This window comes from Mustela lutreola, chromosome 8 (assembly GCF_030435805.1).
Source record: "Mustela lutreola isolate mMusLut2 chromosome 8, mMusLut2.pri, whole genome shotgun sequence".
Taxonomy (NCBI): domain Eukaryota; kingdom Metazoa; phylum Chordata; class Mammalia; order Carnivora; family Mustelidae; genus Mustela; species Mustela lutreola.
The window spans coordinates 28,227,609-28,254,978 of NC_081297.1; the positions used below are offsets into that span (position 1 = coordinate 28,227,609).

Sequence of the window (27,370 nt, forward strand, 5' to 3'; positions counted from 1 at the left end):
CACATGCAATAGATTGAAACCCTTTTTACTAGGATTCACCCCTGCCCTTAAAGTACCTACTCAAAGATTCTTTACTGACAAATATCTTACACATACAAAAGTCACCACGAGAACAGCAAAACAGAGCTCTACTGACCTGCACCCTAAAGAAAGATTTATTAAGGGCTGGATATTGTGTTATACAGGAAGTAGGTACAATTGGGTCTCCAAGAAGGGGGATTTGGAGGGTTGCTTAGGTCTGGAGCGAAAGCTGACTGGCAAGATGAAGAAAGGAAATCTCACAGGGCAGAACGTAGATAAGGAAAGAAGAAAAGCAGGGTCCTACCCACGGTCACAGTGGGGGGGGGGGTGGATAGGGAGGGATGGGGGTTCACGAGGAAAAGCAAGACAGAAGTTCCAGAGGCAGAAGTAAGCCTGGCAGCAAGGAAAAGATGTAGGGAAGAAGGGGGTGGGCATTGGGGGGGTTGGTATGGCAATGACGCAACAGATAACCAAGTGATAAATGGTTTCTAGAAGCAAGGGGAGGAAGGTGGGCTTAATTGTTCAAATCCTACATCCTTAGGGTTAGAAAGGACTTTGGCGGTCATTCACCAAAACTATACCCACAAGCAAGATTGTTTGCTTAATTGTTCAAATCCTACATCCTTAGGGTTAGAAAGGACTTTGGCGGTCATTCACCAAAACTATACCCACAAGCCCACTTTGGGAGCTGCCCTGACATCCCTCTGAGCTCACTAAGGAGTAAGAGATCAGTTCAAAGTGAGGCCCTGTCTTCTGCCGTCCACGCGGTGGTGGGTGAGTGGGTGTCCAGCCCCTTCTGTACCCGGAGCTCCTCGCTTAGATGATGCTACCAAGCAATGCCTGTCCCAGCCCAGAGAAATGGAACATCACAACAAAATCAGGAATTCCACTTTTCACATATTGTAAGCATTACCGTTTGGCACTTTTCTGCAAGAGATTGTGGAGGTTGAAACAAAACCAGAGGTAGAGAATATGTCCCCATCCATAATGACTATAATCAAGGTACTCCCACACAATGAGCTCTTCACTTCTCAGCAACACAGAAGGCCTCTAACTTTGCTCCGTGTGATGTTCTGACAACCTCGACGTGGGAACACCATACAAGAGAGCTAGAAGAAAGGACAAGCCTTTAGTTCTGTTTCTCTACTCGTTTTGCTTTATATATAAATGTGTTTATTGTCATCCTGGGCTTTCAGTGACTTGGAACAAGATGTTTCCATGGCATCAAGTGGAGTGCAAAGTTTATTGCATAAAAGTCACAGATTGTGGGCGCCTGGGTGGCTCAGTGGGTTAAGCCTCTGCCTTCGACTCAGGTCATGATCTCAGGGTCCTGGGATAGAGGCCCGCATCGGGCTCTCTGCTCAGCAGGGAGCCTGCTTCCCTCTCTCTCTCTCTCTCTGCCTGCCTCTCCATCTACTTGTGATTTCTCTCTGTCAAATAAATAAATAAAATCTTTAAAAAAAAAAAAAAGTCACAGATTGTGAAATCACAACGAAATAAGCCCCCTGGTAAATTAGATGGAAAAGTAATACTTGTTGTATGCTTTTTTGTTAACTAACAAATAAGAACTCAGCATTTTAAGTGAAGACGGTATTGCTCTGTGTTTTATCTTTCTTCCAGAGTTCCATAACACTTGCTAGGACAACTGAGTTATCCCAAGACCAAGAAAGTCTGTTGGACTCCTGAATAGGATGCTTAACATTTTACCTCTTCCAAGGTTCAAGTGCCTTTCAGCACAACATCCTAACACCAGTGGTGCTCACATGGGCGAACACATCAGAACCAAGCAGAGAGAGCTTTTATCAATATGAATTCCAAGACCCCACCTCAGGCTTAATGAGTCAGAATCTCTGAAGGGAAGCCCACAGGTTTTGTTCAATTACACCTATGATTAAGAAGTTTTCTCAAGACATTATTTTCTGTCAATTTTAGCCTTTAATAAGCTAAATGAAGAAAATGCAAGATATGGAAACATTTTAGTATTCCTGGAAAGAAACCAGCATAGGTTTTTGTACCATGAAGCTCTCATTGATGAACAGAAAAGTTCTATCGGTTCACTCCCAACAAGGAAGAAAGGTCCCAGACTCTCAGAAAGGAGACAGGAGACCAGTACAGTAAGGGGCTTTCCACAAGGGTCTAGATGAATCCACACTAGCCAAATGTGTTCATTTCTCCCAACAAAGGCAGCTCAGGGCTATGCCTCAGTCTAGTTCTCTAACAGCAGGCAGTGAAAACAGGTCCTCAGAACGTCCTGGAAAATCCCCTGTGCGTGCCCTAAACCAAATGTGCAGGAGGAACATTGAGCTGCCGGAGCCCCTACTCTGTAATAAGGTTCGAGGGACAGACAAGGAGCTAAAAGGACAGCGATTAAGGCTATTTCCCAGATGTAAGGCAGGATTGAGTAAACTGGAGAGCAATTCTGAAGGGCTCGGAAGGCTGGGGCAAAGGATCTGAACCGCTTTCAATGAACAAGCATGTAGCTACCAAAGATTGTTACTTGTGCAGAAGCTGCTATCAAGTGACAAAACTATCATGAGGAAAATGGACTCTGGAGCCAGGCCGCCTGGATGTTACTAGCAGCTCTATAAATTCCAGCTGTGGGCTCTCAGGCAAGTGGCTTGCCCTCTCTGTGCCTGGACTTCTCCCTTTGTGAAGTGGGGACAATAGTAGTTCCAACCCCACTGGGCTGCTCTGATGACCAGGTGAGCTTGTCGATATGAAGCATCTGGGACACAGTAATACAGCAGGATCTTGAAACTGCATTGGGTTTGTTCAATGGATTGATAAGTCAACTGCCATTTTCCTAATACACTAGCCAGGCGAAGCCTCTCAGGGGACTGCAATGATCTCGTCATGTGACCCTGAGGGACAGGAGGCAAGGACAGCACAGGCCAAGAGAACAAGGACCCGCCGGGGGTGCGGGTGAGGGGGTCAGCTCGGCAGCCAGGAGCCTGGGTTTGAATCCCAGCTGAGGCGTGCTGGGCTTTCCTTAAGCTCTCTCTGTTCTGTTTTCCTCCACTGTCAAAATGGGGAATCTTTCAGGACATGCCTTGCAGAGCTGCTATGAGGATTAAAGAAATACTATATAAAACATAAGGATACGTAACATAATAAAATTAGATCATGATAACACAACATATATTGTTGTCCATAGCATAGCAATGTCAAGGGCTTAGAAGGGTTTCTGGCAGGGAGTGAACAGTCAGTAACACTAAGGTCATTGTTATGATGATGAAAGTCAGGTGTTCTGGTAGTTTTTAAAAAGTCACAGAGGGTGAGAGGGAGCGAGCTGCTTGTATTTTAATTTACTCACTCATTCACTCAGGAAATGCTAGGGACCCAGTGGCAGGCAGAGGGCAGCCCCTCTTTGCCTGAGGGAGACATGAGTGGTGCCCTGCTGACCACAGCAGGAAGATAATCGTGGTCACCAATCTGGGGAGAAGCTGCGGAGGAAAGTCACAGGGAGAATGGTATAGGGCTCTATAAATTCCAGCTGTGGGCTCTCAGGCAAGTGGCTTGCCCTCTCTGTGCCTGGACTTCTCCCTTTGTGAAGTGGGGACAATAGTAGTTCCAACCCCACTGGGCTGTTCTGATGTGGGTTCACTATTACAGACATCATTTGGCGTCCTCCCTCCCACCTGGTGGAGAAGACAGGCAAGATGTCACCTCTGCTCTATGGATGACCCATCCAATGCTTGAGAAGCTGGGCTGCCCTTGGCCATGATGCCGGAAAGCTCTGCGCTATGCCTAGAACCTGGTTCTTCCAGTACTCAGCCCTGCTGCTCCTCGCCCCCTGCCCCCCCGCCCCCAGCAGGCTAATGAGGCCGCTGTGCCCCCACCCCAATGCCCTCCTTCAGCTTCCAACTCTGGGGGACACACTGTCCCTGGGAGCAGTCCCCACGTGCACCTCATGCTGGGGGCCTGAGACCACGCAGCAACTGCTTCCCACAAAGGCAGGGATTCCACTGTCTACACACGGGACTCGTGAGGAGCAGGAAGGTTAAAATCAGAACAGTGAAAAAGGAGCTGGAGGGGGTCGCAATGCCTTACTAGGACCAGGCTGGGCACTTTCTCCATAGCCCAGAGAAGGAAGAAATGCTTGGAGCCTCTAAGGGCCACAAGAACAGAACGTTTTGTTCCTAAAAGAAAAAGCTACCTGGAATCAGTTAGGTGAGCATCCAAAGCCCTCCTTTTCGGTAGAGGGGGCAGTGTCCCTGCCAGGGCACCTGCAGGGCACACAAGACTGTCCACGGCCCCTCAATGGGGAAACAATGACCTCCTCAAGCAGAAGGGGTCTGGAGACTGTCCATTCAAGCTCCAGCTGAAGCTACTACTGTTGCCATGTGGGATATCGGAGAGGGAATGTTCCTTTGCCAACCTGAGAAGCCTTTGCTTATATACTTGTTTTCCCCCTTACTTTAAAAATCATTCAGCAGTAATTATCAAAAGTTACTGTTGGGAAAAAAAAAAAGCAATCATCTAATTGCAAATACATTGCTTAAAATAATGCTGTGTGCTCAACTCCCCTAGGACCCTGATTTTCTCACTTGGAAAGTGAAAGGGACTCCAGTGCTGATGGGAGTGTAAATTGCAACCAACTTTCAGAAAACTAATCTGACAGTATCTATTAAAATGTAAAACAGACACACCTCTGATCCTACAATCCCACGCAGAGGAATCTTTCTACAGAAATAAAAGAACCCAGTAAGAAAGGATACATGCAGGAGGATGTCTATCCGAGCATTATGTGTAGAGGCAATCATAATAGTAATAATAATACAGAAACCAAGCTAGAAGCCCATCAACAATGAAATGGTTGAATAAATGATGGTACGTTCAAATTACAGCATACAATAAAGATCTTATTAGGAAGAACGTGTTGGGGGCTTTCATTAGGCATAGCAAACGAGAGAGGAAGGGAAGAAATGACTCATCAAAATAGGTCAACAAAACTGTGGCAGTAGAAGCAGATGGAGAAGTTGCAATGGACTTGACAAAGACCAGCAGACCCAAACCTAAGCCCAAGGGTGGGAGGGGGATGGGGTCGTGGAAAATAAACAGAATCAGGGCCGGTTTGCATCACTGAAGGCTCAGAAGGCTCAGAAAGTGAAGGCAACAGATACCTTGGAAGATTAGTTTAAAAACAAGGGGCTGGATCGATCTTCCGAAATACCATAGAGACCCCCCAGATTGTCTCTTCTACCCTCAAGCAAGCCCAGAGGGGAGCTGGGATTTTGCTCTCCAGAGAAGCTGACTCAGGCCAGCTGCAATGTGGCTGAGAGGGGACAGAAGCACTTCAGGGAAGACAGGGCCCTGAACAAAAGTCCCCGCCAGAAAGCTCAGTTCCCAGATGCTGGCAGCCAAACTCCATCTCCACCAACAAAGACACGTGGATACTTACAGCAGCTTCCTTCACCGCTGCCAAAATCAGAAAGCAAACACGGTGTTCTTCAGCAGGCGAATGGATTAATGAACTTGGGTCCATCCAGACAATACAACTTGATTCAGCACTAACGAGAAATGAGCTATCGAGCCACAAAAAAGACACGGAGGACTGCACATTGCTAAGTGAAGGAAGTTAGTTTGGAAAGGCTACACACTGGGTGATTCCAACTACAGGACTTTCTGGAAAAGGCAAAATTCTGGAGGCAAGAAAAGGGTCATCGATTGGGGGATGGGTAGGGAAGGAGAGGAAGGGAGAGGGAGAGATAAAAAGGTGCAGGATGGGATTTTTAAGACAGCACAACTATTCTATACGATATTGTGACAGCAGATACATATCATCACACATTTTGGAAAAATTCATAAAATACAACACAAAGAGTTAACCCCATTGTAAATTATAGATTTTAGCTAATAATAATGTATCAATATTGACTTATCAATTGTAACAAATGTATCACACTGATGTAAGACAATGGTTACTAAAATGTAAAACACACCTGTGATCCTACAATCCTATTAATAACAGGAAATAGTGTCACCTGAAACTAATGTAACATTGTCAACTATACTCAAATAAAAATTTAAGGGGCACCTGGGTAGCTCAGTTGGTTAAGCATCTGCCTTTGGCTCAAGTGATGATCCCAGGGTTCTGGGATCGAGCTCTACATCGGGCTCCTTATCTCAGTGGGGAGCCTGCTTCTCCTTCTCCCTCTGCCTGTTGCTCCCTCTGTTGTGCTCTCTCTCTCTCTCTCTGTGTCAAATAAATAAATAAAATCTTTACACATTTTTTTTTAAAATAGAGAAAATGGAGGATGACGGTTTATAGAATCTTTCTGTATTTTGCACTCAATTTTTCTGAAAATGGGAAACTGCTTATACAAACAAAGTCTATAAACTTTTTTTTTTTAAAAACTCCACAATGAGTCATGACTACATACACACTCAAATGGCTAAAATTAAAAACACCGACAGAACCAACTATTAATGAGCAACCAGAATTCTCTCTGTTACTAGAGGGAATGAAAATGGTGCGACCACCTTGGAAAACAAACACACCACCCACCAAGTTACCCAGTTGTGCCCCTCCTAAAGATTTACCCAGAGAAGTGAAAACACAACTACACAAAGACTTGAATACGAATGTTTATAAGGTTTTAATACAATAGCCCCAAACTGGAAAGAACCCAAATGATCATTAACAAGTGAAGGGATAAACACTGCGTGATATGTTTATACAGTAGAAGACTAGCCGGCAGTAAAGAACAAATACAGTAGCATGAATGAAGCTCAATAACATTACGCTGAGGGAGAGACCAGACCAAAAAGTACATGCTGTATGATTTCATTTATATGAAGTTCTAAAACAAGCAAAAGTAATTTATAGTGGGGGTGCCTAGCTGGCTCAGTCAATAGAGCATGCCATCTTGGGGTCCTGAGTTTGAGCCCCCTATTGGACATAGAGACTACTTTTTTTTTTTTTTTTTTTTTAAGATTTTATTTGTTTATTTGAGAGAGAGAGAACATAAGCAGGGAGGAGGGGCAGAGGGAGACCAAGAAGCAGACTCCCCACTGAGCAGGGAGCTCATTGTAGGGGTCGAACCCAGGACCCTGGGATCATGACCTGAGTTGAAGGCAGACACTTAACCGACTGAGCCACCTAGGCACCCTGAGGGCATAGAGCCTACTTTTTAAAAAAGTAATAGTAATTTACAGTAACAAATTAAAAGGAAAGCAACTCAGATCAGCAGTTGCCTGAGACATACGGTGAAGGGGATTAACTGTGATGGAACAAAGGGCATTTTTTTTTTTGAGGCTATGGAAATAGTCTCTATTTTGATTGGGCTGGTGGGTATATATACAAGTCAATAACTCATAGAACCATATATTTTTAAGGGATTAATTTCATTGTATATAAATTAAGCCCCGATGGAGGTCCTTAAAATTAAAAAGATAAAGTATTATTAAGTTCAAGGGAAACAAAAAAGGTACAAGAAAGAGAACACTTATTTGTGGAGCATAACAAATAGCATGGAGGACAAGGGGTGTTAGAGAGGAGAAGGGAGTGGGGTAAATTGGAAGGGGAGGTGAATCATGAGAGACTATGGACTCTGAAAAACAATCTGAGGGGTTTGAAGTGGCGGGGGTGTGTGGGAGGTTGGGGTACCAGGTGGTGGGTATTAGAGAGGGCACGGATTGCATGGAGCACTGGGTGTGGTGCAAAAATAATGAATACTGTTTTTCTGAAAATAAATAAATTGAAAAAATTTTTAAAAAGAGAACAAAATCCCAATACAGTTTTACGATTTTGCTGTGACTATTACTTACCTAGTTACATAATGTAAAAACTGATCTTTGATGTAAATACTGATCACTTAAGACACATGCGTGTGTCTGCAGGTGTTTGAGCGTATCTGTTTTGTGTGGTTAGATAAAAAAGCTAAGTCCTCTTGTTTGTACGATGTGACTGGATGATGTTTTAAAACGGAAGAATCATGGAACAGTAGTAGAAACATGTTGTTTAGAAATTTGGAGGTTAATGACAGAAGAAACAGTTTAAGGAGCTCAAAGTGGGTCTCTTTGTGAAGAGAGACTCCAAGGGTAGGGAGGATGAGGACAAATGGCTGCTATTGATTTTTAAGACTATGTACAAGTATCTTGCTTTGCCAAACATAAAGTTAAATTTTAAGATAACATTAAGACCCACAAGAATGCTCATTAAGGGCAGAAAGCTGATTTTGGCATCATGGGACTATGAAAGAGCCTTCATTTAAAAACAAAAACTAATGATAGAAGTAAAGGAAGGTATAGAAAGAAGAGTAAAGAATGCTGAACAACAGAATGTTAACATTAGCTACTTCAGAGGAGAGGAAGGAAAGATTCCAGAGCTGGGGCAATAGATTATTAACTTTTTCCACACAGACTTCTGAGTCACTTATATGTTATACTAAATGTATGCTAGTTTTCCTATTCATCTGCGCTATTTCGCGGTAGTCAAGCTACAGAGTCAAACTCAACAACTGCAAAAATTGGATTAAAAGGATTAAATTGGATGATCTAAGATGGCTACAGATCTAATATCATAAAAATACGGGACTCCAGCCTAATCTCTTCAAAAAGTCCAGACTTACTGTAATGTGACTTTTATCCCAGACATGCCCGCATATAATCATGGCAAATCGTTAAAACCTCAAGCAAAGACATCTGCAGATTCTCCTATAATTTGATGTACTGAATCCAAGCAATTGGAAAGCTATTCCTTCATGGATTTCCAGGAGGTGAGAGAGAGAGAGAGTTGAAGCAGAGTGCATGCCATCACACAGGGAGTCATGGGTGAAGGGAAGGAAGGTTCTGGCAACCAGGGTCATGTGGATACTTCACCTGATATGCCATTTAATTCTTAAAACAACCATAAAAGGGGTATGATGAAGAAATTAAGGCTTAGGGGGTTCCAGGTAAATGGAACCTCTCAGCAGAAATGACCACCAGCTAAACTGGCCTTTCCTGGACCAAGAGATTTGTTTTTCTAAATAAGACGGGCCCTCCTGTATAAAAGGAGGGAAGGGCCAGTGGGGGCCCTGGGTGGATCAGTTGGTCAAGTGTCTGCTTTCAGCTCGGGTCATGATCCTGAAGTCCTGGGATCAAGCCCTAATTGGGCTCCCTGATCAGCAGGAAAGTCTGCTTCTCCCTTTGCCTCTGCTTCTCCGCCTTCTTGTGCGCGCTCTCTCTCTCTCTCTCTCTCTCTCTCTCTCACTCATTCTCTGTCTCTCTCAAATGCATAAATCTTAAAAACAAAAAACAAAAACAGGGGGGAGGGGGCAAGAGGGAGGAAGCACGTTTTTGCTACTGCCATCTTGTCTTTATCATCCCTGAAGCAAGGACATTTCTGCCTAATGGAGCGTTCTGATGGTGCCTGTCCCCACACAGCCCTCACTGCTGTGGGCCAGGTTCTTTCCTGCTCTTTCAAACACACCTTACTCCTTCCTCCCCTCTACTTGGTCTATTTCCGGAAGAAAAATGGCCTTCTACTTTAGCTTCTACAAAATCCAAGTTTTTTACCAACTCAAATATATCCCTGACCATTTTAGCCATGCTTCTCTCTCCTTTACCTGGAGTAGACTGTTTAGGCAGAAGGACCCAGGTGCCAAACTGATGGAGTTCAAAATCCAGCTGTCCAACCCCACTTTCAGGAGAAAGGAATAGAGTACTTTTCCTATCCTTACTGCTAGGTACAAGGAAACCCTAGGCATTAGACTTAAAACAAACATAAAAAGAATCGGGGGGGGGGGGAGATGCCACAAGGTGGAGGGAAAAGACAAACTGGCAAGATGCCTTGGGATCCGGGTCACAGCATGGTGGTAAACCCCCGGGGTTTTCTCTATGCCTCATATATACCAGATGTGGGGCTGGGAAAAGTGGCATCCCAGAAACACCAACGAGTACAGACCCAAAAAAGCCCCAACAACAACTGTCTTTTCTCTAGCCAAAAGACCAGGTTGGAGCAAGCTAGAAGGACAAAACTTTTAGATAATAACCGCTTGACTATACCTAAATAGCACAGATGAAACTTGTGGCCCATCATCGTTCATACCAGCAAAGGCCTAGACTGGTAATCTTATGAGGCTATACCAAGGTGCCCCAACAACTTCACCAAGTTTTGTCAAAGAAAGCCAGGTAAGGAGCTGAGAGCTTCATCTCCGCTGGCCAGTAATAATGGCTGCTCCCATCTCTTATCCCCATCTTCCCTGCAGTGTCAATGGAAACCACAGAGGTAGGCTACACTTCTGTCCTTACCCGACAGTAATGGTAACCACCCCGTCCCCACCCCTCCTAGGAACTGTTGAAAGGATGGAAACCTAGTGGTGAACCTGAACCCCATCTCCCTCCACCTGGCAGTAACCAGGGGGCACCCACCCCCTCCACCTGCTAGAGGAGTGTCAACAAAGCCATCTAAAATAGAAGGTTTGAGTGGTGCCTGGGTGACTTAGTTGGTTAAGTATCTGTCTTTGGCTCAGGTCATGCTCTTGGGGTCCTGGATTGAGCACCGTATAGGGCTCCATGCTCAACAGGGAGCCTGTTTCTCCCTTTAACTCTGCCCATCCACACTCCCACTAGTGGCTCTTTCTCTCTCTCAACTAAATAAAAAATCATTTAAAAAATAAAATAGAAGGCTTGAATAATATCTAAAGTCACGTAAGGTAATACAAAAATGTGCAGTAACAGCAACAACAACTTTCAGAACTAATAAATGAGTTCAGCAAGATCTCAGGATATGAGAAAAACCTGCAAAAGTAAATTGTACTCTCGTATACTAGCAGTGAACACATGAACACCAATATTTAAAATACTATACCATCTATAATCCCTCCAAAAAAAAAGTACTTTGATAAAAATCTAACCAAACATGGACAGGACTGCTATAATAAAAAGTACACAGTCCTGATTAAAGAAATGGAGAGACATATCACATTCATAGACTGGCAAACTCAACATGGCAAAGATGTCAATTCTTCCCAAGTCACTATACCAAGTTACGCCTCTCAAAATCACAGCTTGATTTTTTGTGAATGTAAACAAGATTGTTCTAATATTTCTATGTAAAACAGAACAACAACAACAACAATGAGGATACAGTGGAAGTAGTTCTAAAAAAGGAGAATTCTAAAAAAGCAGTGGAAGGAGTAACACCACTTGAAAGACTTATTATCTAGCTACAGTAATCAAAAGTGTGGTAATGAAAGGGCAGCAGATGTGTAGACCAAGGGAATAGAACAGAGAATGCAGAAATAAACCCAACTATACATACCCAGCTGACTTTTGGTAAAGGTGGGAAAGCAATTCAATGAAGAAAGCCTTTTTAACATGTGGCACTGGAGCAATTAGAGCAAGAGGCAAAAATACTGAAGCAATAGGCAACAACAACAAAAACTCCGATCTAAGTCTCACACCTTATATAAAAATTAACCCAAAATGATCATGAGGTTAACAGCAAAAGTTAAAACTATAGAACTTTTAGGAGGAAAAGAGATAGGAGAAAATTTTTAGAATCTAAGTCTAGGCAAAGACTTTGTAGGCTTGACACCAAAACCATGACAGATTTAGGGGGGGGAAATGAGATAAATTAGACTTCATCAAAATTAAAAACTTTTGCTTTGCATAATATAAAAAAAGGAAAAAAATAAATAAATACAGTTAATTCAAGCAAATTATCAATAATTCAAAAGAACACAAACTAGATGACACCATAAGATATTCTCTAGGTATAAATACACATTGTATTTTGAAGACTTCATACCAACAAAGAATGTAAAATACCCCATTAATATTTTGATATTGATCAGAATTGCATGATGATGTATTTTTATGTACATTGAGTTAAAACACATGAATAAAAAGTATTTTCACTCTTTAAAAAAAACCAAACTTTTGCTTTGCTGGGGTGCCTGGGTGGCTCAGTTGTTAAGTATCTGCCTTCAGCTAGGGTCATGATCCCAGGGTCCTGGGATTGAGCCCAGTTTTGGCTCCCTGCTCAGTGGGAAGCCTGCTTCTCCCTCTCTCACTTCCCCTGCTTATATTCCTTCTGTCTTTCCCATGCAGTCTCTCTCCCTCTGTGCCAAATAAATAAAATATTTAAAAATAAATTAACAAATTAATTTAATTACAAAAAAACTTCTGTTTTGTAAAAGACCCTGTTAGGATGAAAAGACAAGTTACAGAGTGGAGAAACTATTTGCAAACCACATATCCAACAAAGGACTACCATACTCAGACTATATATTATACACTCAGATCATATAAGGAACTTTCAAAACTCAACACTAAAAAAGCAACCAATCCAAATAGAATATGGGCACAAAGTGACATTTCACAAAAGTAAACAGATGGTGAATACACACGAAAAGATGCTTGACATTATTGGTCACTAGAGAAATACAGATTAAAACCATAATACGATACCATTACACACCTATCAGGATGGCTAAAATAAAAAACCATGATGCCACCGAATGCTGGCAACACAAAGATACTGAATCACTCATACGTTGCTGGTGGGAATGTGAAATGGTGCACATACTCTGGGAAACAGTTTGGCAATTTCTTAAAAACCAAACATGCAACCACTACATAACCCAGCAATTGAACTTCTGGGCATTTATCCCAAAGAAATAAAAATTTATGTTCACTCAAAAACCTGTACACAGAAGTTTATAGCAGCTTTATTTTTAATAGCTTAAGAAATGGAAACAAGCCAGCTGTCCTTCAACTGGTGAGTAGTTAAATAAACCGTGGTTTACCCTTTCCATGTAACACTTCTCAGCGATAAAATGGAATCAACTCTATTAATACATTTGACAGCTTGAAAGAATCCGAGAGAAAGGTGAGTGACAAAGAAATCCCTAGTTTACATATGTATGCATAACTTTATAATGTTAATTTATGTATATAAATACATGTTAAGCATATGTATAATTTCACAATGTTATTTTTTTAAATGAAGCTGTAAAAACACGGAAAAGGGGCACCTGGATGGCTCAGTCAGTTAAGCATGTGCCTTGGGCTCAGGTTATGATCTCTTTGGGTCCTGGGACTGAGCCCAGCGTCAGGCTCCCTGCTCAGTGGGGAATCTGCGTCTCCCTTTCCTCTGCACTCCCCTGGCTCATACTCTCTCTTTCTGTCTCAAATAAATAAATAAAATCTGGAAGGAAGAAGGACGGAAGGAAGGGAGAGAGAAAGAAGAGGTTGCCAGGAGTTAAGGAGGGGGTGGGAACAGAAAAACATGGGTGTTACAAAAGCGCATGATGAGGGACGCTGGAACCTTCTGTATCTGGACTGTATCCATGTCAACATCCTGATTATGACACTGTACTTCAGTTTTGCAAGATGTTACCACTGCTGGAAACTGGGTAAAGGATTCATGAGATCACTCGATGTTATTTCTTGCAATTGCATTTGAATCTATAATCATCTCAAATAAAATGTTTGAGTTTAAAAAAAAAAAAAAATCCAGCTCTGTGCAGATTTGGTCAAGTTATTCTATGCCTCTCTATGCCTCAGTTTCCTCAGGAATAAAACAGAGATAATAGTAATAACACCAACCTCATAAAATTATTGTGATATTGAAGGGTTTGTTAGACATTAAATATCTAAACAGAGCTTAGCAAATATTACTCAAAAAATAAGAGCCACTATTATTTCAATCAATAATTCAAAAGTATTTATTGAGCACCTGTTACAGGCCAAGACTCAATAATTTCTTTAAAAGTCAGCATGTCATCTTGGGAGGTACTACTATGTAGTAGTGAAAGCATAGACTTTGGGATGAGCAAGAGACCTGGACTGATTGATTGATTGATTGATTTTTTAAAGATTTTATTTATTTTTTCATTTATTTATTTATTTGACAGAGAGAGGGAGACAGCAAGAGAGGGAACACAAGCAGGGGGAGTGGGAGAGGAAGAAGCAGACTTTACACTGAGCTGGGAACCCCATGCGGGGCTCCATCTCAGGATCCTGGGATCATGACCTGAACCAAAGGCAGATGCCCAATAACTGAGCCACCACGCAGGTGCCCCAAGAGACCTGGATTTAGAAGCCCAGCACCATCATCATTCTTGCTGTGCATCCTTGGGCAACTTACTAAACCACTCTGAACTGCTTTTTCTTTAATGGTAAAATGGAGTGAACAATACACACTCACAAGGTTATGAGGACTGAAATGTTGCATGTAAATACCTGTCACATAGAAAATTGTCAATAAATGATAACTATCTGTAGGGCGCCTGGGTGGTTCAATCAGCTAAGCGTCTGATTCTTGGTCTCAGCTCATGTCTTGAACTCAGGGTTGTGAGTTCAAGCCCTGCAGTGTGCTCCATGTTGGGTGTGGAGCTTACATTAAAAAAAAAGAAGGGTAACTATTTGTATGATGACTTAAATATTCTCTTTATTGTTATTTTCTTTCCACATGAGTTTTAAGCTTCTTGGGCTTGTTTTTTTCTCATGAATCCCTCCTGACACCAAAGATAATGTGATACACACATGAAGTGTCCGGTTAGTACTTACTACAAAATAGAATAATCTGGCAATCCTTACCAAAACGCCCTCTCTTGAATATAAGGCCCAAGAAAACTCCCCCACAAGTCCACGAAGGGTCTTGTACAAGGGTGAGTATTACAATACTCTTCACGGATGCAGTGGGGCAGGGCAACCCACACATCTGTCTCTAAGGAGATGGATAGTAGAACTGAGCGAAAGCTGCCAAAATCAATGAACGGGAGGGAAATAGAGTCACGTGGCCAGATGTTAGAAACAGAGTGAACTAAAAATAATAAGACACAGAAGGGAGTTTAAGAACACCACTCATGAAAATAAAAAACACAAACTCAGTGCACCTGGCTGGCTCAGTCAGAAGAGCGTGAGTTCGAGCCCCACGTTAGATGCTGAGTTTACTAAATAAATAAATAATGAATGAATAAAACAGACAATAAAAACAAATTCATTCACACACACACATACACCCACAAAATGACGAATGTGAGGAGGATGCTCCTGTTTTAAAGAAATATATGAAGTCCATCATGGTGGGTACCAGTAGGCAGGAAGAAGAGAGGTCAAAGATGATGAAGATTTTTCAAAAACAGAAAAACAAGGAAGAGCCTGGCATCCGCTGTTGCTGACAAGCTACAGACTTAGACTTAAGTCACCCCTCAATACTTGGGTCCCAAACAAATACAAATTCACACAAAATAAGTAAGTAATTATGTACCTAGTGACAGCGTTCCATCCCAGCCCTTGTGGGAGAGGCAGGAGCTAAAGAGACAACTGTGAATTGTCATTTCAACATAAATATAAACTGCTCTATTCCAATGACGGATGTTATGCAACAAAATCAATAGTTTGAAAAACGCCTATTGCTTCCTCTTCCCTTTTGAAAATCACTAGGAGGATTTCAAGAATGTCACCGGTGGAAACAGCATTTCAGTGCCCTGGTATGTGCTTCTCATTTCTGTGTCTCCTGAACGTTCAATATACTTTTATCGCTGGTTAATCAGAGACACATGACCTGGAGGATTGAAAATTAAGCAGCAGGAATCTCAACTTCTGGAAAAGCTGAAGGACGGGTGTGCATACCACTCAGGGTCCTTTGCATTTGGTCCCCAGGGTCAGAACCCAGAGGCAGGTGGGACAGAAAATTACTTTTTTCCTTGAAGTTAATGCATAGCTCTCTCACAAGTAGGAAATACAAGTTGCCATGAAACAGGCTTCCTCCTTTCCCAGACATAAGAGCCCCCATACCTGCGTATCATACTGCGGCTCATTCTCCCACTCCAAGGAAAGGCTGAGGCTAATTCCTATATTCTGGTGGAGAAAAAATGGTGATTGGTAATCCCTAATATTAACGATGCCAATGTGAACAGCGGGGATTTCTGGAATGTGGGATTCTGAATGTTCTTCCTCTTTCTGCTGATACACTTTTCCTGATTAGTCCACTAAGAACACACATTGCTTTGGTCACTATGGGAAAAAGAATTTTCAAAATGAATTAAAAGCACAGTTAATCAGTTGCTTCAAAATCGTGTTTTCTTTAGTGTACTAGTAACTGTATTGCAAAGCATGAAAGCATTTGCAACTAATAAACTATTCTAAATCCCATTGGCCACATGTGTGTTTGAGGGGAAAAAATCTACCACTCTCCTTGGATATGAGATGCTCATGGTGTAAAGTGTTTGGATGCTTATGTCTTCAGCTCCTGTGAGTGGACATGGCCAAACACTGAGAAAGCAATCGCAAACACTGAGAAAGCAATCGCAGAGCTAAATCTCCTGCCACAGCTTCTCCTGGCCATGCCCACAAATTTACTTAAAAAATACCACCAAGTGGGTATCATATGACTTAGTGGCTAAGGGTGTGGACTCAGGGTACGTATTTGCCTGTGTCCCACCCTGGTTCTTCCACTCCCTGTCAAGCTTCAGTCAAGATACTTTCCCTTGGGTTTTTCTGTAACAGGTGGGTAAAAACAGATCTAATGAGGGGCTGATCTGAGAATTAACAAGCTAATTCATAGAAAGGATGTCAATAGTGTGGAGAACCAGAAGCGTCACTAAATGTTAACTTCTATAGTTATTAGTCAAGATAACTAAAAGCTCTGTTGGTCACTCAGTTTTGAAGCATTCTATAAGAGATACAATATTTGTTCCCTAACATGAAAACTAATTGTGTTTCTTTGTACTTCCTTACCAATTCTTAACTATATATTAAACACACAAACACACACACATACACACACACACAAAGACATTCCTTTCCTCAGTTCCATTTCCAAAGAGGGGCAAAGAACTTGAACAATTCTCTTCTAGAAACTACACTTGATAGAATTAATTACTCAAATATATTTCCATATTTAGGTTGAAATAGAACACAAAACCCAAAGAACCCCATCAAGAGTCAAAAGCAGTGAGTCGAGTTTCTTCTGCTTGTCTCGACGGCTCTCCATCACCCGAGGACATCTTGCCCGGTCCCATTCTGCCTTCTGCCTCCCACCCTCCAGTCACAGACTCCTGGCTCCCCCCGCAAATGCCCTTCCAGGCTTTCAGGCTTTCTACACGCCACTCTTTCTCAGTCCTCCTTCTCAGCTGCTTCTACCAACCCTGAAAACTCACCTCAAGTGCTGCGTCCCCTGAGGACACCCAGGTACGGGTGCCCGCGGAACGGATGATGAGTCGGGAATGTGTTTCCCTCACCATGCTGTGTTGTAATTATTTGGACACGTGGACATTTTGAGATTCTTTTAATTTGTGCTGATTCTTCCTGGTCAGCAGTTCCTAAGACAATGGTGATCTGGCCGCCGCTCAAAGAATCAGAGGACATGAGACACAGCTGTCTTCCTGTATTTTTAACAGCGGGTTAGCCTGGGGGGACTTGCATGTGGGTTTCTGCAAGCGAACGGGCTCTATGAGGCAGGAAGAGGACGCAAGTGGGTGACAAGTCACCTTCAGGAAGGCAGGGTGGAGGGTCCCAGTGGTTTATCACAGACCTCTCCATAAGTTAGTCTAAAATCAGCCAGAAAGGCAAAAAATCATGTATACAGCATTTCTGCCTTGAAAATTTTTTAAATTGCCCACAAAGTAAGGTACACACATTTTTATACATTTAGCCCAATACATCAATGCTTATTTAGAACTTAGTAATTAATAAAACTATAGGGATTGCATAATAGAGAGCACTCATTATGTGCAAAAACTAACTTTACAGTATTTTTTAAAAGATTTTATTTATTTATTTGAGAAAGAATGAGCACGGGGTGGGAGGGTTGCTGAGAACAAGAGAGAAGCAGACTCCCCACTGACCCACAGAGCCATCAGGGCGTCCCATTTGACAGTATTTTTAATCACATAAAAGAGAGGTGCATACAAATGGATTTGTTCTTGCTGAATGTATATGTAATGTAAATTCACAGTTTGATATTTTCATCACAGATCTGAGAGCAACAGTTTGGATATAACAAGAATAATGGTATTATTGCTACATGCCAAGCTCTGTGATAAGGGCCTACCGGTATTAGTTAATTCAATTTTCACAACCTCGTGAGCTAATAAGCACTATCATGATGCCACATTACAGAGGAGGGAACTCTCTGTGTGACACAGAGAGGTCAAGCCATGGCTCAAGGGGACAGGGCTACTAAGTGGTATGAGAACTGAGGCAGCCCAGCCCGCTCACTATGCCCTACACTTTCCACCTCCCTTAGCTGTACATGGACATAGATGTGTGTGCAGTGGGGGAGATCCTGTGGATTTCAGTTAAAAACAAACTCGAGAAGGGCAAAAATGTGATGTGGCTGCTAAAAAAGTGTGATTCTTGGACCACTCTAACCCTTGTTCCAGAAATGCCAAGGACAGGTCCCATCATACGTTTGCTGCAAAAATCAGCTCACATCTGAAGTCCTGGGAGTGAACTCCTGTGATGTTTCTAAACCAAACACATTAGGAGGCGGGCAGGGGTGTGGAAGTATATTTGATTGGGGGGACGAAGGGACGACTGGAGTGGGTGTGAGAGGGGGGAGAGAAACCGAAGGTGGAGAAGAACCTGGAGTTCCAGCTCGGATTCTGGAATCAGCCTCCTGCGCCTACTGGGCAAGACACATTTTCCTTTTTATGTCTCAGTTTTCTTCCCGGTAAAATAGGGATTTAATGGTTTACCTAGAAAAATTCTTACGAAGATTAAATAAGCTGGTACACTAAGTCCCACACAGAGTACCTGACCCACAGTTAGGATTCAACAAAACAATCCATCACTGTCAGATTATTACACTGTAGCAATGGAGGAGCCTACAAACCCAGAGATTCAAACACAAGAATCAATTTCCTAATGGGTAAATTATCCCGAAATAAAGGGCACTGCCTTGCAAGGTAGTAACCTCTCCACCACTGGCCGTCCTGCCCATGACTTGACAGATAACATCCCGACACTGGAGAGTGTTACTCAGATGGTGGTCTAGGAGCTTTTCATCTGATGTATTTATGAACTAGTGATTCCATAACATCACAAGTAGGGTCCCATATCCAAACCGAAAATAGAAGTAACAGAAGAATAAAGTAAGTAAAATTTATACCTTAAGCTTCAGTTTAAGTTTAGATAAATGGCCTTAAATCTTTCCATGCTTCTAACGGCTTTTCACTTTATTTACTTTTTATCCTTAAAAAAGGAATGAGAGCTAGCCAGTTGGTTTAGAAGAAAGAGAGTTAACAAAGCTAAGTGGTCATTACGCCTGGGTGACACAGTCACTTAAGCACCTGACTCTTGGTTTCAGTTCAGGTCACGATCTCAGGGTCCTCGGATCCAGCCCACATCGGGCTCGCCGCGTGGCAAGGAGTCTGCTTAAGTTTCTCTCTCCCTCTCCCTCTGCTCCAACCCCCTAGTTGCACACACTCTCTCTCCAAAAAAAAAAATAAATCTTTTTAAAAAAGAAGAAGAAGAAGAAGAAAATTCCCTTTGACCCTCCTCAACCGTACAGTTGAAAGTGCTGACATGGATTCTAAAGTTTCAAAATAGAGTAAGTTCACAGTTTCCAAGGCCACTTCACACATTTCAGATGATGAAAATGCAGATGAGGATTCTGGTCAACACTGCCCTGGGTTCTCTATGGCTTCCCATCGTCTCTTACGATGGCCATGGCTGTGACATTCCCACCAAGCGGGCTGCTGTCAGGAACACCGGCCAGCCAGGCTTGGGAGCCACCTGTCATGTCACACTTAGAGACCAGTTTGGAAGGGAGAATTTTCTCCATATGGATCCCCAAACTCTTGTCTATGGAAAGAGCTTTTTAAAAGTTTCCCAAAGCCTTGAGGTTGTTAGAGGAAGGGCTTAAGGAGATGCTGAAAACTGAGTTCTCGGAGAAGGCTGGCATGAATCATGCATGAACTGTAGGGGGAAAGTGGGTGTTTCAACCACTGGCTTTACCTACCCTGAATCCTGCCATCAAGGACACAGGCACCATGCCACACCATCTAGCCAGGCCTTGAGGTGGAAGTAGGGATATTCATTCTATTTAGTATTCATAGCCCCTACAGATACTGTCTCCAAAATAAACTGCTCTCATGCATTTGCCTTAGAGGACCCATGCGCCATGACTAGACTGATCTGAATTTTTTTTAAGTACAACAATCCTCACGATAAAAGTCTCTATAAGAATTTTCCATTGTCAACAAAATCATGAAAATTCTCGGTGTATTAGAATTTCGGAAGCACAGGGTTCAGCCTTTCATTGTAGAGGCGACAACACCAAATGCTCAAAGAACAACACAGACCTGCCCAGGCCCCTCCAGGAGAGGGATACGTATACGACCTCTCTCTGCAAAGGTCTTCTCCCTCCACTAGGACGGCTGGGGAAAGCTCCAGCTGTCTCTTCCTCCTGATCCAGGAACTTCCAGCTACAGCCAAGGCCGCCATTAAAGCCGCATTATTAAAACTAGCCCGGAGATCACAGACAGAAAAAGGACGGCGATCCTTCCCTCTGCCTCCAGAGTTACTCAATTCTTCAGGGAGGCCATTCCAAAACCCTTGTTATCTCTCCTCCAGCTCAGAGTTTGGAAGCTTAGGTTTGTGGGGGCACCTGTCAGAGGCCCAAGGAGGAGAGAACGAGGAAGGAAAATGCCTCCCATCTTCTCGGAAGGTATTGAAGAACCAAGGAGAGTTTTGGGAGGAATAACCTTTTATTTTAACTACTGCATTCCAGTTCCCTTTTCATTAGCCTCTCGGTGGTCTAGCTTCAGACACAAAGTGCCCACTGAAGTGGGGGAAATAAGGCATTATCAGGATAAAGTGAGGCAAAGAGAAACTTGGGTGACATTCTCCCCATGCATCCAGGGAATTAGGAACATAGGAAGGGGAGGGTCCATTAGTCGGGCAGGTAGCTAGAGGTGTGATCCAGGGCTGGGGTTGAGCCTTCTCACCAGGAAGCAGACACCTGGGGCCAGAATGATCACAGGGTACTTTCTAGAAACCAAAGGACCCAGATGAGGGCAATGCAGCTGCAGGAGCGGAGACAACAGAGCTTCTGTGCTTGAAGGAGGCTCTTACTGACCCGGGGATGGTCTCTGCTGCAGCCCTTCCAGGGACAAGCAGACAGCTTGTGTTGTGTAGTGTACATGGAATCTTCCAGTTCTCTGCATTTGGATGGGGGCCAACAGTTCAGGGTCTCATTCCCAGTTCTAGAACTCACCAGTTAGGAGCCAGCATATGGTAGTAGTTAAGACGCTGGGAGCCAAAGGTCTACATTTCACATCCTGGTTCCGATACTTATGTGTCCCTGAGCAAATGACTAAATGTATCTGTGCCTCAGGTTCCTAATCAGTAAAATGGAGAATGCATAGGGCATTTGGATTTACATATAAAGTACTATAAGAGTGCCTTATATGTAGTAATTGCTTTATAAGTATTATAAGTATTTGCTGTTATTTTCCTTACCCCCATGGGCTTTTCAGGTCTTGAATCTTATTAACCAAACCCATAGGAAACTGATGTATTAGCCAGCAAGTCTAGCGTCATTTTGAATGTAGACTTATAACCACCAAGTAGATAGAAAAAGTCAGGTCATTTTGAGAGCATATTTTCATTCAAGTAAGAGAAGTCTACTTGAGAAACCAGATTAAGATCAAAAGACTGCTTTCTGAGCCCGAAGTCAGATCATCCTTCTGGGCTGCCAGAAAAACTTCTGGGCTACACAAAGAAAGACTGAGTCATCTTTTCACTGCTGATCATCCCTGCCAGGTGGACCTGAAGGCTTGTGTCGGTGGATCAGGACACGCTCTGCCTTAAAATGTGTTAGAGACAGACGGACCAACTCTTATGCTCAAGCTCTTCCATTTTCAATGTTATATTTGATATTTGGGAGAGACAGCAAGCTTTTCTGAGAGGCGGATGACAGGAGGGGGTCTGTTGAGAACATGGGGAGAAGGCACCATAGAATCCAGGGTGTGCCCAGAGAGAAGGGATCAGGGCCACATGCTGGCCCTGAGATTCACCAAAGGCAGCTGCTCTGTATCCATTCTATAGAAAACTTAGGAACTTGAAACTGAAAGCCACCTGCTACCCATCTCTGCCTTGTCACCTGCTATGATGTTGAGGTTAAGATCACGAGCACCTCTTTCTGGTCTGGATCCAGTGACCTCGAGCTTTAAATCAACCATGTTGGGAGTCTTTAAGAGACCCCCTGGTTAAGCATTTACCAGCACACCACTGGACTTCTTTCCTCACCTCTTCTCTGAAATGGTTCTTATGGGGGCCAAATGACACCACTGTCCCTAAATTCAACAGACACTGTCTAGTTTTAATTTTTCTCGAACTCTCTGGAGCATCTGATAGTGATCCTGTCCTCCCTCTTGAACCTCTTCTGGGACTCTGTGTTGCTTTTCTTTTATTTCTGAACACATTTACTCGGGATGTACGAGATTTGCCTCTCCTACCAGGCCCTGAAATGTTGGTGCGCCCCATGGCTCTCTCCCTGATCACTGCAACATGTCCTTTAAGACACAGCTGGGTTTCTTCCTCCAGGAAGACTCCCTGGACACTTCTGGTCTGGTCTTCCCTGACACACCCATTTCTAGAACACTCCTGACCTTAACTCCATCACAGATGAACATCTGTCTACTGGTGCAGTCCCCCGGCTAGAGGGCAAGGACCTGGAACGTCAGGCCTTGGAAGGAGAGCCACAATAATAAAAATAATAATGATGAACATCTGCTCCTGGCACTTAACGCACTACCAGGCGTTGTCCCAAGAGCCTTGCAGAGATTATTCCATTTTACTCTTTACATCAACCCTGTGATTTCTCCCACGAGATGCTTCACACTAGCAGAGCTGAAATAACTTGCCCAAGATTACACATTGATATGAACTCCAAAGGGCAGATGCTGAAGCCAACATGTGTAATCATTGCTGAGCAATGATTACAGTGGGCGTGACCCCAAAACTTGACTTATCCTATGTTTGAGGGGGAAAGAGAGGGACGGAGGGAGAGTGGCATCTTATAAAAATAAATGTTCCGCAATCTCAACACACGATCTCGTGTATAACATTATTAAATAAATGGAATAGTTCCTAACTCTGACTTCTTTGGCTCTTTACAGTGGTCATTTTTCAGGTCCCATGGGGCTAGATTTTCACTGTAAAACACAATTTATGGTTCCCTCTTATCACCGGCTTAGTGAAAATACTAATGCAGCACGGAAGAAGAGAAAATGCTACTTAAATCCTGATGATCTTGAATCTCTCCAAACAAACAGCAAAACCCTTGAAGTTATGTAAATATGCTATGAGTTCCAAGGGTCCCATGGATTCATGGGTTATCAATGTGTTACTTCTAGTAAATCTGTTTTGTTTTGTTATGAAATCTCAGGTTCCCCCAAAAAATAAAATAAAAGTGTCCTCTCGGTTTGAGCTGGGAAAGCAAAGGTACATTCAAGCAACCTGCAAAGCTGTGACTTGCTCCGAATCCTTAAGGTAATTACAGAATGCCGGACATTTGCTGGAAGGTTTATGCTTTTGCGTCTATGGGGGAAGTATGTGCTCAGGGAGCTCAGTGAACATGAACAGGGCAGGGGAGATATTCTGGAAAATTAACATGTCACTAAACAGCCTAGAGGTTTTCTGAACTCCTCTTGTTATAAAACCCACAATTCTCAAAGAGCTGTTTCCCCTTTCCAGTGAAGCTCTGAGATAGTTTCTTAGAAGGTTCTTGAAACTTCAGCCCTGGTGTAGCCTCTCTAATGAGGGAAGGGACCGTGCAGGGCATAAATTTGTACCTGGCTTTAAAGCCCAGTAGGAAAGAAAGAGAATAAGGGAGGGAAGAAGGGAAGGAAGGAAGAGAGAAAGACAGAGTCACAGGGATGGAGGGAAGGGAGGAAAAGAAAAAAGGAGGGAAGAAAGAAAAGACGGGAGAAAGGGTGTGAGGGAGGGAAGAAAAATGAAAAATGAAAAAAAAAAAAAAAAAAGGGCTGTTCATTAGAAATCTGTTCTGGCCCGTCTGAAAACATTTCCGCACCCATGTGGTGTTGAGGGCCCAGGAATGGGGCCCCTGATATGACCTGCAAAGTACAATTCACTGTAGGTTTGACTCCATTCCATTCTTTTAAAGGAGAATGACCACATCCTCACTTTCTCATTCCATACCACTCATTGGATGAAATCAGTTCCTGGGCTGCACGTTCACCGAGAGTCCGGATTCGTCTGTTCCCCCATCTAATTAGGAAAACACAGCTCATGGGGACCACAACCAAGGCAGATGAGAAATACTGGTCCTGGTGTCATGTCTGTGCCAGGAAGGAGAATGCCCCTTGTACGGACAGCACCTCTAAGAACCAGACGCTCTGACTCCCAAGTTCGGTTCTCCAGCACCACCTGAATGTCAGCCACTGGATGCCAAGCCCTGCCCAGGTCCTCCTGGGTTTGAGGGCACCTGTACATAACGTCCCTTTCTTCTTTAGAAATGTTTAGAAATGACAGAAAACTGAGTCGGTGAAGCCACACATTGAGGATGGAGATGAAAATGTGAGCTTCAATCCTGAGAAGCCAACCGGGGAACTTGGCTTTATCCGGACCCCTGAACTCCTTTGGTTTTGTTTATTCTTGTCTTCTTTTTTATTTTAATTCCAGTGTAATTAACATACACTATCATGTTAGTTTCAGGTGTGCAGTATAGCGGTTCAACACTTCTAGATGCTACTCAGCGCTCACCAAGGCAAGCATACTCTTTTTTTTTTTTTTTTTAAAGATTTTATTTATTTATTTGACAGAGAGAAATCACAAGTAGGCAGAGAGGCAGGCAGAGAGAGAGAGAGGGAAGCAGGCTCCCTGCTGAGCAAAGAGCCCGATGCGGGACTCGATCCCAGGACCCTGAGATCATGACCTGAGCCGAAGGCAGCGGCTTAACCCACTGAGCCACCCAGGCGCCCAAGGCAAGCATACTCTTAATCCCCTTCATCCATTGCAGCCAGCCCCCCCCCGGCCCCGCCCTCTGGTAACCATCAGTTTGTTCTCTAGAGTTACAAGTCTGTTTCTTGGTTTGTCTCCTTTTTCCCCCCACTCTGTCCATTTGTTTCTTAAATTCCTCATGAGCGAGATATTTGTTTTTCTCTGACTGATTTCATGTAGCATTACTCTCTAGATCCATCCATGTTGTTGTAAATGGCAAGATTTAAATCTTTTTTTAAAGACTGGTTTTATTTTTATTTATTTATTTATAAGAGAGAAAGAGCAGGGGGAGAGGCAAAGACAGAGGGAGAGAACCTCAAGCAGACTCCATGCGTAGTGTGGAGCCCAACATAGGGCTTGATCTCACAACCCTGAGATCATGACCTGAGCCCAAATCAAGAGTTGGAAACTTAACCTAATGAGAAACCCAGGTGTCCCAAGATTTAATTCCGTTTTATGGCTGAATAATATTCCATTGTGTATATATACCACTTCTCTATCTACTCATCTATTCATAGACATTTGGACTGCTTCCATTAATTTGGCTATTGTAAATAATGCTGCAATCAACACACAAGTGCATATATCCTTATAAATCAGTGTTTTCACATTCTTTGGGTAAATACCCCATAGTGCAAGTATGAGACTGTATAATAGTTTTATTTTTAAATTTTTGGGGAAACCCCATACTGTTTTCCACAATGGCTGAACCAGTTTACATTCCCATCAACATTGCAGGAGGGTTCCTTTTTCTCCACGTCCTTGCAACACCTGTTGTTTATTATGTTGTTGATTTTAGCCATTCTGAAAGGTGTGAGGTTGATATCTCATTGTGGCTTTGATTTGCATTTCCCTGGTGATGAGTGATGATGAACATCTTTTCATGTGTCTGTTGGCCATCTGGATGTCTGCTTTGGAGAAATGTCTGTTCCATTTTTTTAATTGGATTATTTAGCTTTTGGGTGTTGAGTTGTAGAAGTTCTTTACATATTTTGGATACAGACCCTTTATCAGATATATCCTTTGCAAATATCTTCTCCCATTCAGTAGGATGTCTGTTAGTGTTGCTGATTATTTCCTTCACTGTGCAGAAGCTTTTTATTTTGATGTAGTCCCAAGTTTATTTTTGCTTTTGTGTTCCTTGCCTCAGGAGATATATCTAGAAAAATGTTGCTATGGTCCATGTCAAAGAAGTTACTGCCTGTGTTCTCTTCTAAAATTTTTATGGTTTCAGGTCTCAGATTTATGTCCTTAATACACTTTGAGTTAACTCTTGCATATGGTGTCAGAAAGTGGTCCAGTTTCACTCTTCCACGTAACTGTACAGTTTTCCCAGCACTCTTCGTTGAAGAGACTTTTTCCTAATGCTTATTCTTGCCCCATTTGTTGAAGATTAATTGATTATGTAATTGTGGTTTGTTTCTAGGCTCTCTATTCAGTTCCATTGATCAATGTGTCTTTGTGCCAATACCATACTGTTTTGATTACTACAGCTTTGTAGTATAACTTGAAATCAGAATTGTGATGCCTCCAGCTTTGCTTTTCTCTTTCAAAATTGCTTTGACTCTTCAGGGTCTTTGTGGTTCCATACAAAATTTAGGATTGTCTGTTCTAGTTCTGTGAAAAATGCTGTAGATATCTCAATTGAGATTGCATTAAATGTGTAGATTGCTTTGGGTAGTGTACACATTATAACAATATTTGTTTTTCCAATCCATGATCATGGAATGTCTTTCCATTTCTTCGTGTCCACTTCAATTTCTTTCATCATTTGCAGTTCTTAGTGTACAAGTCTTATGCCACCTCCGTTAAGTTTACTACTAGGCATTTTATTATTTTCAGTGCAATTGTAAATGAGACTTTTCTTAATTTTTTTTTCTGCTGCTTCATTATCAGTGTATAGAAATGCAACAAACTTCTGTACATTGATTTTGTGTTCTGCAATCTTAATGAATTCATTTATCTGTTCTAGAAGTTTTTTGGTTGACCCCTGAATTCTGTAGCCCAACCCAGAACCCTGGCCCTAAAGGACACTGCAGGTCTCTGCTGCAGGAGGATTAGAATGCACTTGCCAAGGAAACAAGAGGGCACTCTGGGGCTAAGCTGTGCACTCAGGTCCATCTTCCAGGATCTCTGTTGCTGCATGGCTGCTCCCCTTCCTGGCAAGAGAAGCCAATGGAGATCCTCTGCTGAATGAGCCCCTGGAAGTCTGAAGCCAAGAGAATGCAGGTTTCATGCTGAGTGCATGTTCTCACATCAGTCTCACAGCATCTCTGGGGCAGGACTCCCAGATCTCCACTCTACTACTGATAGGAAAACGAGACTGGGCAAGGTGGGGACAAGGATCCAAGGTTGCCCAGGCAGGAAGGACAGCAGGATGAGCACCAATCCTTCCAGGCACTCAAGCCTGTGATGTCAGCCTTGACCCAGCACATAACTG

General features: G+C 42.9%; 1 protein-coding gene across 4 annotated transcripts in view; it reads right to left on the bottom strand.

The window, feature by feature from the left end:
- Window positions 1-27,370, bottom strand: part of CAMK1D (calcium/calmodulin dependent protein kinase ID) — a 435,921-nt gene that overhangs the window by 201,474 nt on the left and 207,077 nt on the right. The window contains exon 1 of one of the 4 annotated variants that reach the window (XM_059184143.1): window positions 17,121-17,218. The exons of the other annotated variants lie outside the window; for them this stretch is intronic. The gene's annotated coding sequence lies outside the window, so the exon portion shown is untranslated. Of the gene's footprint in view, window positions 1-17,120; window positions 17,219-27,370 lie in introns of those variants that run through there. 4 annotated transcript variants of the gene reach the window in all.